Source organism: Sebastes fasciatus, chromosome 8, assembly GCF_043250625.1.
Source record: "Sebastes fasciatus isolate fSebFas1 chromosome 8, fSebFas1.pri, whole genome shotgun sequence".
Taxonomy (NCBI): Eukaryota; Metazoa; Chordata; class Actinopteri; order Perciformes; family Sebastidae; genus Sebastes; species Sebastes fasciatus.
Genome location: NC_133802.1, coordinates 28367100 through 28379909, shown reverse-complemented (window position 1 = coordinate 28379909; position 12810 = coordinate 28367100). Strand labels below are relative to the sequence as shown.

At 41.1% G+C, this 12810-nt stretch overlaps 1 protein-coding gene across 1 annotated transcript in view; it reads left to right on the top strand.

Moving 5' to 3' along the window:
- The first annotated feature begins 2854 nt into the window (after positions 1-2854).
- The window catches only part of LOC141773120 (neural cell adhesion molecule L1.1-like), a 58817-nt gene continuing 48861 nt past the window's right edge, over positions 2855-12810 (top strand). Inside the window, exon 1 of the mRNA XM_074644807.1 lies at positions 2855-3072. The gene's annotated coding sequence lies outside the window, so the exon portion shown is untranslated. The remainder of the gene's footprint in view (positions 3073-12810) is intronic.

The window sequence follows — 12810 nt, the reverse complement described above, 5'->3', positions numbered from 1 at the left end:
GGGGGTGTTTTGGCTGCTTGTTCTGTTTGGCAGATAACAAAATGCCACATAGGTGTCACCGGCCTTTATAGTCTGGGTACGACAGAACAGAATCTCCCTTTTAGTGACGAAGAGGAAGAGGAGGAAGGGGATAGGAGGAGCCAAGTGGGGAAAGCATCCAGAGAGACAGAGGGTGAAGGAGATGTGGGCTGCTGCTGTCTGAGTGCAGCGACTGAAACTGATCTGAAGCGAGAAAAAAAACAAACTAAACTCAAAATAAATTAACTTACTTTACGTGCACACAGCTACACGCAGATGTCCTTCCTCCTTATAAGCTCAAAACAAGTGCTTTTATAGACCCGTCAATCACTGAGAGCCAATCAGCAGCAGGCTGTACCATTCTCACAGGAAACCCAGAGCCTTCTCTCAAAACAGATAACTAATGAAGTAGTTAGTTCTCTCTAAATTAGTACCAAAACACTTCACACATATCACTACATAACATACATTTGCAACCATTGTTAGACTGATCACAATACAGATACATCACTTCTTTACCCAAATTTACCTCCCCCCTCTGCTTGGTCCATCCCAGTGACATCACTGATTATGTCACTCAGTGCAAAAAGGCAGGAGGTGGTTGGATGCTTCATCCTTTTGTCTGTGGAGCACATGGTAGCTATGGTGAGTAGGAGAGAAGGAAAAAATATTAACTTATAAAAAAATACTGAGCCAATAAACAATAACTAAACTAAACAATGCTGGTCCGTGTTTTAATTTAACCTAAAAGTTGAATATGAAACATACAACAAAACACAAACAAACCCGGGATACAATGTGTCTGCAGGTTACAGATGATGGAGTTATGGCTAAATAAAGACTAAACAAGCATGGCTAAATTAGTATGAAATGTTGCAATGTTGTAAATGGGGAGAAATGGTGTTTTCTCACCAACTTTGTCACAAAGAAGGTCAATATTTTCAAAATGTGACTAAAAATGAGTGTGTGTGCTATGATAAGGGAAGAACTCACACAGAATTATCATCCTACTCTGATGAGTTTTAGCCTCTTTTTGCTCGTAGTTAATGCTGCAAGTTGGAGCGTCCTCCACATCCATGCTAGAGTTTGATATATAACGACATACATATCTTCCTAACTAGGGCTGTCAAAGTTAACGCGATATGAGCAAACTTGTTTTTTGCAATTTCTAGGCTGTAGAGGGCTCAGTTTTAAAGCCAAAGTGAAGATACTGGTATCATATGAAACTAGAAAAGGAATCCACTGGTATGCAGAAGACCCTTCATTTGCATAAAAGACCTGAGCCTTGCGTCTGCAGTCAACACAAAAACTGATTCGTATTTTCGAGTACATCAGTATATCAAATCAACATAACACACACTCTTAATTAAGATAATGACTAATCCCCTTCTGACAGATTTTTCCCGTAAGTCTCCGATCTGGCCTGTTCTGGTCTAATACAAATAGAAACACGATATCTCAGTATCAAAGTCTAATGTCACGATGGCTGTTCCTGCACTTTCTAGAGGCCAGGTCACTGTCACTGTCAGAATGGATCAACATTAACCCTCCATGCCAACATATTGTACTGTAGTTAAATATGTATCACACAGAATCCCCCCGTTGAGACTTTGGAGAAGCCTCGAACAAAATGAATGCATGAACATGGTATTAAACACTTGGCAATAAAACAGTTGAGTAAAAGCCAAACATGATTAAAATTATACTGAGTAAAATAACTATACTTATTTTACTCAGTTTAGTTTTAATCACGACGAGGTTTTCAAATGATATTGTATACGGCTGTTTTTGGTGAGTACAATGAAGTGGAGCAAGCTATAGATTAATATGGATGTCAAATAAATCCCTTCAGGTGTTTAAGAAACCTGGCAGCAGAATGTATTAATTATATAGTTCTGGTGAAATTGTTCCTCCCAGGGGGAGATGATACTCTCCTGGTACACACCATCACCATCACGAAGGAGGTTAAATAACGCTCCAAACTTACGCTAAATTGTGGCGAGGAAAAACTGTCATGGCCATTTTCAAAGGGGTCCCTTGACCTCTGACCTCCAGATATGTGAATGTAAATGGGTCTTATGGGTACCCACTAGTCTCCCCTTTACAGACATGCCCACTTTATGATAATCACATGCAGTTTGGGGCAAGTCATAGTCAAGTCAGCACACTGACACACTGACAGCTGTTGTTTCCTGTTGGGCTGCAGTTTGCCATGTTATGATTTGAGCATATTCTTTTATGCTAAATCCAGTACCTGTGAGGGTTTCTAGACAATATTTGTCATTGTTTTGTGTTTTTAATTGATTTCCAATGATAAAAATATACATACATTTTCATAAAGCAGCATATTTGCCCACTCCCATGTTGATAAGAGTATTAAATACTTGACAAATCTCCCTTTAAGGTACATTTTGAGTAGATCAAAAATGTATTTGCAATTAACTATGGCCAACCATGTGGTTAATCGTGATTAAATATTTTAATCGATTGACAGCCCACACAAAACAATAATAAGTCCTACATTTGTGTTTTTTGTTACTTATTTAAAGTGACCTGCATCATTTTTACAAGCCAGTTAAATGTATTTTTTATTCTCTGATGTTCTTCCAGTTCAACCAGCCGGCCACCAGTAAGACAAGAAACCCCAGAACAGAGAGGACACGGAGATGGAGAGAGGTAAAAATAGAGGAGGAGGAGGGGGGTAGCAGGAGGTAAAGAAGAAGGGAGGGGCAGGAAGTACCAGGGGAATACAGAGAGAGAGAGAGAGAGAGAGGCTGCGATGAAAGGCTGATGTCATCTCTGTGATGCAGCCAATCAGAGAGCAGCAGGGATGGGAAGGAGGGAGGGAGGAGAGGCAGAGCTCAGAAGGGTGTGTTTTATGTACCACTGCAGAATCAGTGCAAGAAAAGACAAGAGAAAAAGGCTCAACTCAGTGGATAGGAAAGACTAAATTAAAGACACAGAGAGGAAGAGAAGCGTGACGAGGAGGAAACAAGAGAGAGAAGGGATAAAAGAGAAGCAGTGACCAGAGGGAGAGACGTGACACCTGCAGAGGTAAGATGAAAACAATAGCATCCCACCATGCTGCTCGTGTCTGGGTTTCCATGCATGAATGTGTGTGTGCGTCTATATCGTAGTCTGTGTGTGTGTGTGTGTGTGTGTGTGTGTGTGTACACTAGATGTGGGCCGGAGGGTGTGATGATGTCTTACATAATAATAGGATGGCAGCTATGAACAACTGTGCTGGGTGTGCATACTTCCCCTTCTGTCTGCTTTCGCTGTCTGCACCTTATGACTTCGTCAAATATGAAATGACCATTCATGTTTTTCCTTGTGCAGACAAACAGGCTCTGTGTGGGTAAATCACGTCTTCAGGGAGTGTCTGAGTGACTTGATTCAGCTTTTTAATATCGGATATGTCATCTGCAGCAGCGTGTTTTTTATTAATATTGAATGAAATGCTGCACTATAAGACATTATAGTGTTCAATTATTCACGACTGGTTTATAGCTCGTTTCCTTTCATGCTAAAACTCTCAGGGCAGACCTAAGAGTCAGGTAGGATTTCTTTCTCTGTCAACTTCCTATTGCAGATACAACGGCACCATGTGCATCCTGGCTTCTCCTGCTCACCTCATACTGAGGTCCCTTCACCTCCTAGTGTTGGAGGCGGAACAGGAGATTTACCTTGTTTTGAGGGTTTTCTTATGTTGAGGAGCTCAGAAAGCGAAGGTGCCAAAGGGCAGTGATTCGGACTTCCTCACCTGTCAGCTCTTGTGATTTGATGTGGGGCTGCAACTAATGATTATTTTCATTCATCACTTTTTGTATAAAAGAAAAAGCCCTTTATACATTCCCAGATCCCAAGGTGACGTCTTCAAATGTCTCGTTTTGTCCGAACAACAGTCCAAAACACAAAGATATTCAGTTTAATATCATATCTGACAAAAAAGCATAAAAGTTTCACGTTTAAGGAGCTTGAAGCTGCACATTTTTTGCTTTAAAAAAAAAAGACACTTATTTGTTTATCAAAATAGTTGCTGATTCATCTTCATCTCTGCAGCTCTTTATTTGATGTATGAAGTGCCTCTCATGAAAGCAGACAAACCTACAAAGAGGATCCATTTCACTTTCTCTTCCACCCCCGGGTGTGTCCGTCCCGTTCATACTTTTCACCAGGTTTCTGTTTGCCTGTTTACTCTTGAATTCCTCTTTTCACCTCGTAGCAACGTCATTTAACCCGCACAAACATCTCTGTTTCCACCCTTCTGTCGTTTGCATTGTGGGGTTTTCTCACCCTGAGTGCTTTGGCAGTGGACCGCCTCAAATCAGGCCAGAACCTGAGAAGAGGAGGAGGAGGAGGAGGAGGAGGAGAGAGACTGAAGGAGAAGAAGAGGAGAGAATGGAGGAGATATTAATGAGTGAAAGACGAGCTAAGAGACAAAAGATTCAGCCAAGAAGAGGGTGAATCCAAGAAGAGAGGATGTGGAAGAAGAGAGGGAGATGAAAAGAAAGTCTGGACTGGGAATAGGATGAGAGAGGTAGAAGAGGAGGAGGAGGAGGGAAAGTTAGGAGCGAATGGCGTAGGAGGATTTTTTAGCCAAATTAGTATCTCCCCCCTCCTCGCCCTCCTCCTCCTCCTCCTCCTCCTCATGCTTGGCAGTAGTCAAGTTGACTGTAACCATCTGGTGGGATTTTACATTAGCGCTCTTTTATACTTTACAACCTCCAGACTGACAGACGAGACGACACATATGCATGTTTATTAATATAACACTCGTAAATCATAGTCATTTTTTAATCAGTGAATCACCTGATTTCACAAAAGTTAGCTAATTTAGCTCACATTAACTCTCCGGCTGACGAGACAACTCTGTCAAATATTCTTAAATGTGCATATTTATGGATTAATCCGTGATATTGCAAAACAGTCCGACGGTAGTTTTTGAAATAGTCACAAAATTATATTTATTTGTGTACATACAAATGAATTTTTCCCTGTTTTTTCATGACGCTCAGCACAACTTTCAACAACATATTTTTTGTGCGTTTTCCTACGAATGTCTTGCAACACGTGATCCACATGTCAATTTCCGCTGCAGTCTTTTCAAACTAAAACAACTTAGTTAGGTTTAGGAAAAGATCGACTTGGTTAGGCTTAGGCAACAAACTACTTAGTTAGGTTTAGGAAAAGATTGTAGTTTGCGTTAAAATAACACCGGAAGTGCTGTAACTTAAGTACGAAAGTTACGTGACAAATCGACTTTGACTTGTGGTTTCACACGGAACACAAAGAGAGGTTTCCTGGGCAAAAGTCCGGTATTTTTTGACCCACCCCGATCTCCTCCCTATACGCGGCGTTCGCTGCGCTCTGTACTTCCCGGTTCACAATTACGGGGATAACATACAAATTGATTTTGTGCTGAAATTTGAAATTTGTGTCTATGTACACAAATCAGTACATTCAATTTCGTGACTATTTCGCAAACTGTTGTGCGACTGGGCTGGATATTGTGCTGAAATACTGAGGGACAAAAAGTCAACGTCTTCACAAGTTGATGTAGGAGACATGGAAATAAAAGAGTAGTCTTGTATTGCAGGATAGAGATCACCCAAGTATTATAGGATTGGATGCTTATCTTGCTATAGAAAAACTGGGCAGACAGTGTTATGATATACAAACACTTTTTTAAGTCATTTTTGGGGGGCATGAATGTGGTGAACTGTCAGCACCTTCAGTCCAACCAGGTGGCGAACTCCAGGTCTGAAAAGTGAAGCCAATGCTGAACTGCCTTAAACCTGCATTCTTTCTAACAGCCAGCAGGGGGCGACTCCTCTGGTTGCAAAAAGAAGTCTGATCGTATAGAAGTCTATGAGAAAATGAGCCTACTTCTCACTTGATTTATTACCTCAGTAAACATCGTAAACATGAGTTTATAATCTCAATCACTAGATTCAAGTCTTCTTCAATACAGCATGATGTTCATTTAGTAAATTATTGTCCTATTTAGAGTCAAATAGACCATAAAGCAGGGGATGCTTTAGGGCGTGGCTACCTTGTGATTGACAGGTCGCTACCACGGCGTTGTCCGGTCTGGGAGTTGTCTGTATTTTCGTCTTACAACTTTAACCCTTTCCCAGTGTGTTTTCAGTTCATCAAAGTTAATTATAACATTTTGGTCTCCCAAAAATGTCTTATTCAGCATTTGGTTGTACTTAGCTCCACCCTCTTGTGTCACTTCTGGTTGAAAAAAAAACAGATGGCGACGGCCAAAATGCCGAACTGGAGGCAAAGAACGTATATTGATAAGCCATTTTGGACTGAAAGCGACTACCGGACAACAGTAAAATGTTCGGCTACAAAGTGCCGTACAAAGTAAAACAAAATGATTTATTTTTTATTGTCATATTCTACCGAAATGGCCTGTGTTGAAAAATTAAATATTATAAATATGAATAAGCATTTTCAGTCCAAAATGGCGGCTGCTGTCAAAAAAACACCAGAGTTTCGTCTCTTTGCTTCTGCTGTATATACGCTTTACTGGAGGCTTGAAAACGGCAGTCCGCAAACCAGTCAAACTGACTACGTCCACTTCTTATATACAGTCTGTGATTCCAACATTATTGGTAGAGTTTTTGGCAGTTCATATAAAAAAGATGACAAAACATGTTACTGATATTTAAATCATTAACACTACACTAATTGAAAATGTTGATGATTCATTGCAGTAAAAACATTTTTAATCTAGGTTATGTTTTCCATCAAACATATAAATTGATTATTGTTTTCAGTCTAAACTCCCCTGTGAATCATTTGAGGGACGGTAGCATGCAGAAAAGTCCAATAGAAAATGTATAAAACAGCTCTGGAAACAATCTCAAACTGATTATAGAAATATTTTCTGTCCTAAAAGACAAGTATCAGACATCTTCTCAACCTGAAGTCAGACTGTTGCTTCCTGTCTGACTGTATGAGCATCACTGCATCTGTTAAGCAGCCAGCGAGACAGACTGTCTGACCTCCTGGTATCATTTAGATTTGTATACGATAGTGTGCAGAGTAAAGGGACAACATGAATTGCTCTTGTCCTGACAGGTCTATAGAGTCAATAAAGGTCCCCAGAGAAAGGTAGAGGATGCAGTTTGGAGCCAGACTAAGAGCTGTGAGCAGCAGGACGGCGGGTCAGAGGGAGATCTGGGCCCACGAAATCAGATTAGTCTGACTTTTGCTCTCTTTCGGTTCCTGTCTCTATCTCTGCTTCTGGTTTCCTCTAGATTTCTCATTATGCTTTTTCCTCATCCGTCTTCATCCATCTCTCTCACGCCCCCGCTCCCTCCCCTCTGATCCATCCCTCCTTTCTTTTTGGCCTTTCTTTCCCTTGTTTTTACATTTCTCAACAGAATGAGGCCTTTGTGTTGAGAAATTAGAGGAATGCCCCTTACTCTCTTTTTTCCCCCTCTCCTTCTCATTTTCCTCTCGGCTCTTCTTCCTCATGTCTTCAACCCTTCTCTTCCTCTGTGTGTGTGTGTGCGTGTGTTTGTGGGTGTGTGTGTGTGTGTGTGTGGTAGATGGGGGGGCATCCATTAGCTCGGATTAGAGACTGTAGGAGGGTCTTAACAGCCCCTCTGTGTTTGGGGTTTTAATCTCCTCAGAAACAGCTAATCTAACTTCAATGGCTTCAGCATGTACAGTAAACACACACACACACACACACACACTCACAAACACACACACACACAAACGCTTACACACTTCCTCCTGCAAATATGTGACTTCTGTGTTTTCTGGCCAGTGTGGTTGAACCATGACTAGAGTCCATTCATGAAGCACAAACACAGAGGACACTTTATCAGCCGAATATCTGACCAACAATATCACCAGTCACCCAAATGGCACATAACCACATGGTGCACAATATATCCGACCATAACAATACAGTAGAGTGACTCACACCACCACCAGAGGGTTGAAGACTAACGAGTTGCGATCAATTGGAATCTTCCAGTCTGCAAATTGGTTCCATCAGGAGCTTATTTTAATCCATAACTTTGTCTCGTCTCATCTCGTCTGCAATAAATCTGATCAATATTTATCCTAGTAAGACTTGCACATGTAGCTGAATCACTCAGCGACTATTTTGATCGCCTTTTCAGTAATTTTTCGAGCAGAAAAGTAAAACATTCTTTGCTCTTCTTTGACTCACGTTAGAGTAAATTGAATATCTTTGGGTTTTGCATCGTTGGTCAAACAAAACAATTTGAGTTTCAAGTTCTTTATTGTCATATGCACAATAATGACAGAGAAGCAGTCGTTGGTGATGAAAAACGTAGATCTCAGGCGACCTCTAAGGCCCCGATCAGACAGAGAGCGTTTTAGCAGCCTGGGGCGGCTTTTTGTGATTGTTTTCAATGAGATTGAAGCATTTTGCGCGCTGCTTTTGAATAAATATACTTTGTTTTCATTATTTTTCAAAAGTGATAATACTAATAATAATCATAATCTTAGTCAAACCATATTCCTTTAAAAAAGAAAAGCAGGGGCGAATAAGCTGGCCACCTTAACGCCATATAAACAAATAAACAGACAACAACAATGACAAAAAATGTTCAAGAGTAGACATGAAACACCTCACCTTTTTACAGGAGCGCCCTGAACGCCTCGAGTTGAAAACAAATTAACTCAGAGCGATAAAGCGCCCGATGTCATTAGTTTTTTCTCATTGTGGATAAACGGAGCTTTCTGACTTTACCAACCGTAGTTACCATGATCTGAACAGAAAACAGCAGAGACAAATTAGTGCGGCACTTGAGATTTTGCGTGAGTTGTTTACATTCATTTTAAATTGCACTATTAGTTATTTGGGTCGCGTACAGTTCATGGTTTGTGTTAAGGTAACGTTAGCACTCATTTGGTGGTTGCCTAGCAACATGTAAAATAAAAAGACGCAGCAAACTACAAGAAAGCGCCTTGTCTGATTGGGCAACAAAAAGGCAGTGCGATGCGACTCGTGTTTTCCACCTGCAAAACATGCTCTGTGTGATCGGGGCCTAACAATGCTCATTTGAATATGTATAAAAAGAAAAAAACACGCATGTAAAGATGAGAATCTAAGACATAAAATAGTGCAAAATAAATATAAGATAAAATAATAATTATAAAATAAAATACGACCTTAGGCTTTGGGAAGTTGTGACTTTTTCACCATTTTATGACATTTTTAAGACAAGTAATAAGAAGAGAAAATAAACTATAGATTAAGCAAGAATTAAAATAATTGTTAGTTGCTGACCTACATTTTTCTAGTGCAATTAATTTGAACCACCAGTGACACCATCATCTTTCAACAGTGACAGCTAGCTGCCTATTAGTATTTTTTTTAACATTCTCACATTCAGTGTTTTTCTCCATTATGCCAAGACGCTCCAATTAATGCATTTGTTTTCTCAATTTCTGACACTTAAAAAAACATGAAAAAGATTATTTTATTAGAAAAATGTGTTATTGTTGGATCAGCTGTCGGGGCGGCACCATACTAATTAATTCAGACTGAAAAATAATATGATAATACAAAACTACGAGAGCATCTTTTTAAACAGCAGAACACTCTTAATTTCCCCTCCGGCTGCTTCATTTATCTCCTCATACCTGCAGTGATTCCCTGACGCCATAACTTCTCCCAAAGCTGACCATCTGCTTCCTCGTATTTGTGGGATATTGATGAGTTTGTGTTTGTGTTGCTGCTCTTTAAGAAGCTGCACAAGAGGAAAGAAAGAAATAAAGAAATGTTTCCTATGAACAGACCGGTCGAGTCAAACGGGAGGAGGAGAGCCAGGTGGGAGACAATAGCAGGAGAGACTGTGAGTGTGAGAGGAGGAGAGGTGAAGCGAGGAGATGCAGGGAGTGGCACCGGAGAGAAAGCGAGGGAGAGGTGTGGAGGGACGGAGTGGGGGATGGGAGAAAAGAAGGAGGGGCAGCGTGGGGGATGGGGGAGAGAAATATTGCTGTGTGCTGCTGGAGTCAGGGGGTTACCATGGTGATGGGGGAAAGACGGAAAGGGATGGGAGACGGGCTGCACACACAGACACACACTTACACACAATACAAATTGACATTTTCACCGACTGATTGAATAATATGATAAGCATCAAATCTCCTTTTAATTTAAACCTTCCTTCCTGTTTTCTCAGGGTGGGGGGGGGGGCAGATGGAGGGATGAAGGAGATAAAGAGAGAGGCTCTCTGAGTGGAGTGGAAATAAAGAAATGTGATCTCCCATTTGGGAGTGGTGTAACTTGGAGACAGAGTTGTGGCTTTTTAGATAAAGGGCACAGAGACGTGATAGCAGACGCTGATTTTAAAGGAAAATGTACTTAAATATTATTTTGAACGTGTTACTCTGGCTCCTCAACCTTTCTCCGGGGACTTTCATTGACTTTAGGACAAGAGAAATTCATGTTGTCCTTCCCTGAAAATTCAACGCAAAGCAACTTAGAAAACGCAGATAGACAAAATAAAAGCATTTAGGAGAAACTTGAACATGTTAACTTTGACAGCCCTAGTTTTCTCACGTTGTGATGTTTTTTTTTATTTTTTCTAAATGCTGCTCGTGTTGTCAGATCAGTGAAGGTGTTTTCTTCATTTGCTTGTGTTTTGTGACGCTTGATCGGGACCCCTTGGCGTCACAAAAACTACTTGGTTATGTTTAGTAAAAGATCAAGTTTGGGTTAAATACGCTTGTTACGTAACGTCAATATGCGGCGTTAGTTACGTACGTAAGTTACGCAACAAAAGTAAAATAAGGTAAAATAAGTCAACGTTGGCTTTTGGTTTCACACGGGACACGTACAGCGGCCCCTGAAAGTCCTGTGTTTGTTTGGACCGTCCTTCTCCCCTAGTACAAAAATCATAAATAATAAATAAAAAATAGAAGAAAATACAATAAAAAATTGTTTTTATTACTATTTTATATTATTTTTAATTTGTTGAATACTCTAATCTGATTGGTCAATCACGGCGTTCTACGGTCTGTTATTTCTTTATAGCAGACCGTTGCTATGTATAACAGACCGTTGATATGGGCGCAGTTCTGACTCAGGCGGACTGTTTTTGTGTAAAATTCTTAATTTTTTAAGTAAGTAGCCGTGTAATAAGCGGGATAATATACAGCTTGCGGGTCATTGTTGTGAAATAAACCCCTTGCAAGACATTGCGTCGGGATCCAACCCTCTGCTCTGCGTCGGGGTGCGGCATCGCTCTGTCTGGGTTTATTTCACAACAATGACCGGCTCGCTGTACATTATCCCTTACATAGTATACTCACTTCTGGAGCAGCTGTCTAATATTGGCGTGGATGGGTTTACATTTTAGTTAATTGAAAGTGGTGCGAGTCATACAGTCGCTAAAGGGTGGGTTGTGGGTCGGTATCAGACACCATGGGCCATGACAAAGTGTCGGTATTCGACGCCCGGGTAATGAGACCGGGGTGTGTATTTTTAAGATGCCGTGTTGTGAGCTTTGCTCTCAAGCCGGCAACAATCCATCTCAAAAATACCTCTATAAATCTATAAAAGTGTTTGTGTAAAACAATCCCCTGCAGATCTAAACTGTATACCCGGCCGGTCCTCTCGAGCTGGAGAGCAGCCGCCGGGCTTTGACCTCACACCTTGAAGATCAAGAGGATGATGTTATTATGTGAAGAGCCTGAATCAAAGCGCAGGGTAACTTCTTCTACCTGCCAGCAGGGATTAGGTGTGATGTGAGTGGCTGTTGAAGCTCCCGCTGGATTTGCAGCAGCTGGGAAGAAACAGGTTGAGAGTCGAGCCAGACGAGCCTCTGGGTGGTGGTGGTGGTTGGTGGTGGTGGGCGTGCGTGGGCGGTGGATGTGGTGGGCTCATGAGAGGCTGTGTGTGGGCGGGTGGATGTGTGTGTGTGTGTGATGATGGTGCCAGTGGTGAAAACATTTCAGTGGAACTATTCTACATAATGTAGGGTAATTTTCTATTTAGGCTGGTTATTGCCTCGGGCCTCACTACGTTTGACAGCCACGTTATCGAGAGGAGCCAGGACGCCCAATCAACTTATTTTCAAAATAGAGAATATTTGATGATTGCGATTTTCCTGAAGTGACAGCTGTTTGCTAATTTATCAGCGTAAAGGTGGTAGTGTGTCAGCTTGTTTCGGTTCTGGATTTAAACTTTACTTTCCTCTTGATAAGCCCTTAAAGAGCCTGATACCTGGAGCTATATGACTTTATTAACCACGATCTGAACAGAAAACAGCAGGCCTGGAGGCAAATTAGAATTACAGGTTAACTAGAATGGCACTCGGAGAGGGCAGTTCTCCACCCCCCTCTTCGCTCAGCGTGCGCCATCATCCACGTGTATTTTTGTTTATGTTGAGATCAGCAGACCGTAGCGGAGCATCGTAAAACACCTCATTCAATATGGACAGAAACAGAATAAAACTCACCTAAACCGTCGTCGTTACTCTTTCCAACAATCACCAAGTGTGCTTTGGTCGAACTCAACTGTAATTTCACAGAGTTTAATGTGAAAAAACGCAGAATCTATAGTTGAATTTCATTCAAATCCATCCCGTACTTTTGGTGTAATCCTGCAAACGGACAAACCAACAAACCAACAAACCAACAAACCAACGTCGGTGAAAAAATAACCACCTTCCTAGGTCTTCGGCCTTGGCAGAGGTAATTACAGATTTTATGACATTTATACTCCATATATACCAGCTGATTTTAACCTGAATATACAGAACACATTTATCTTAACTTCGAAGA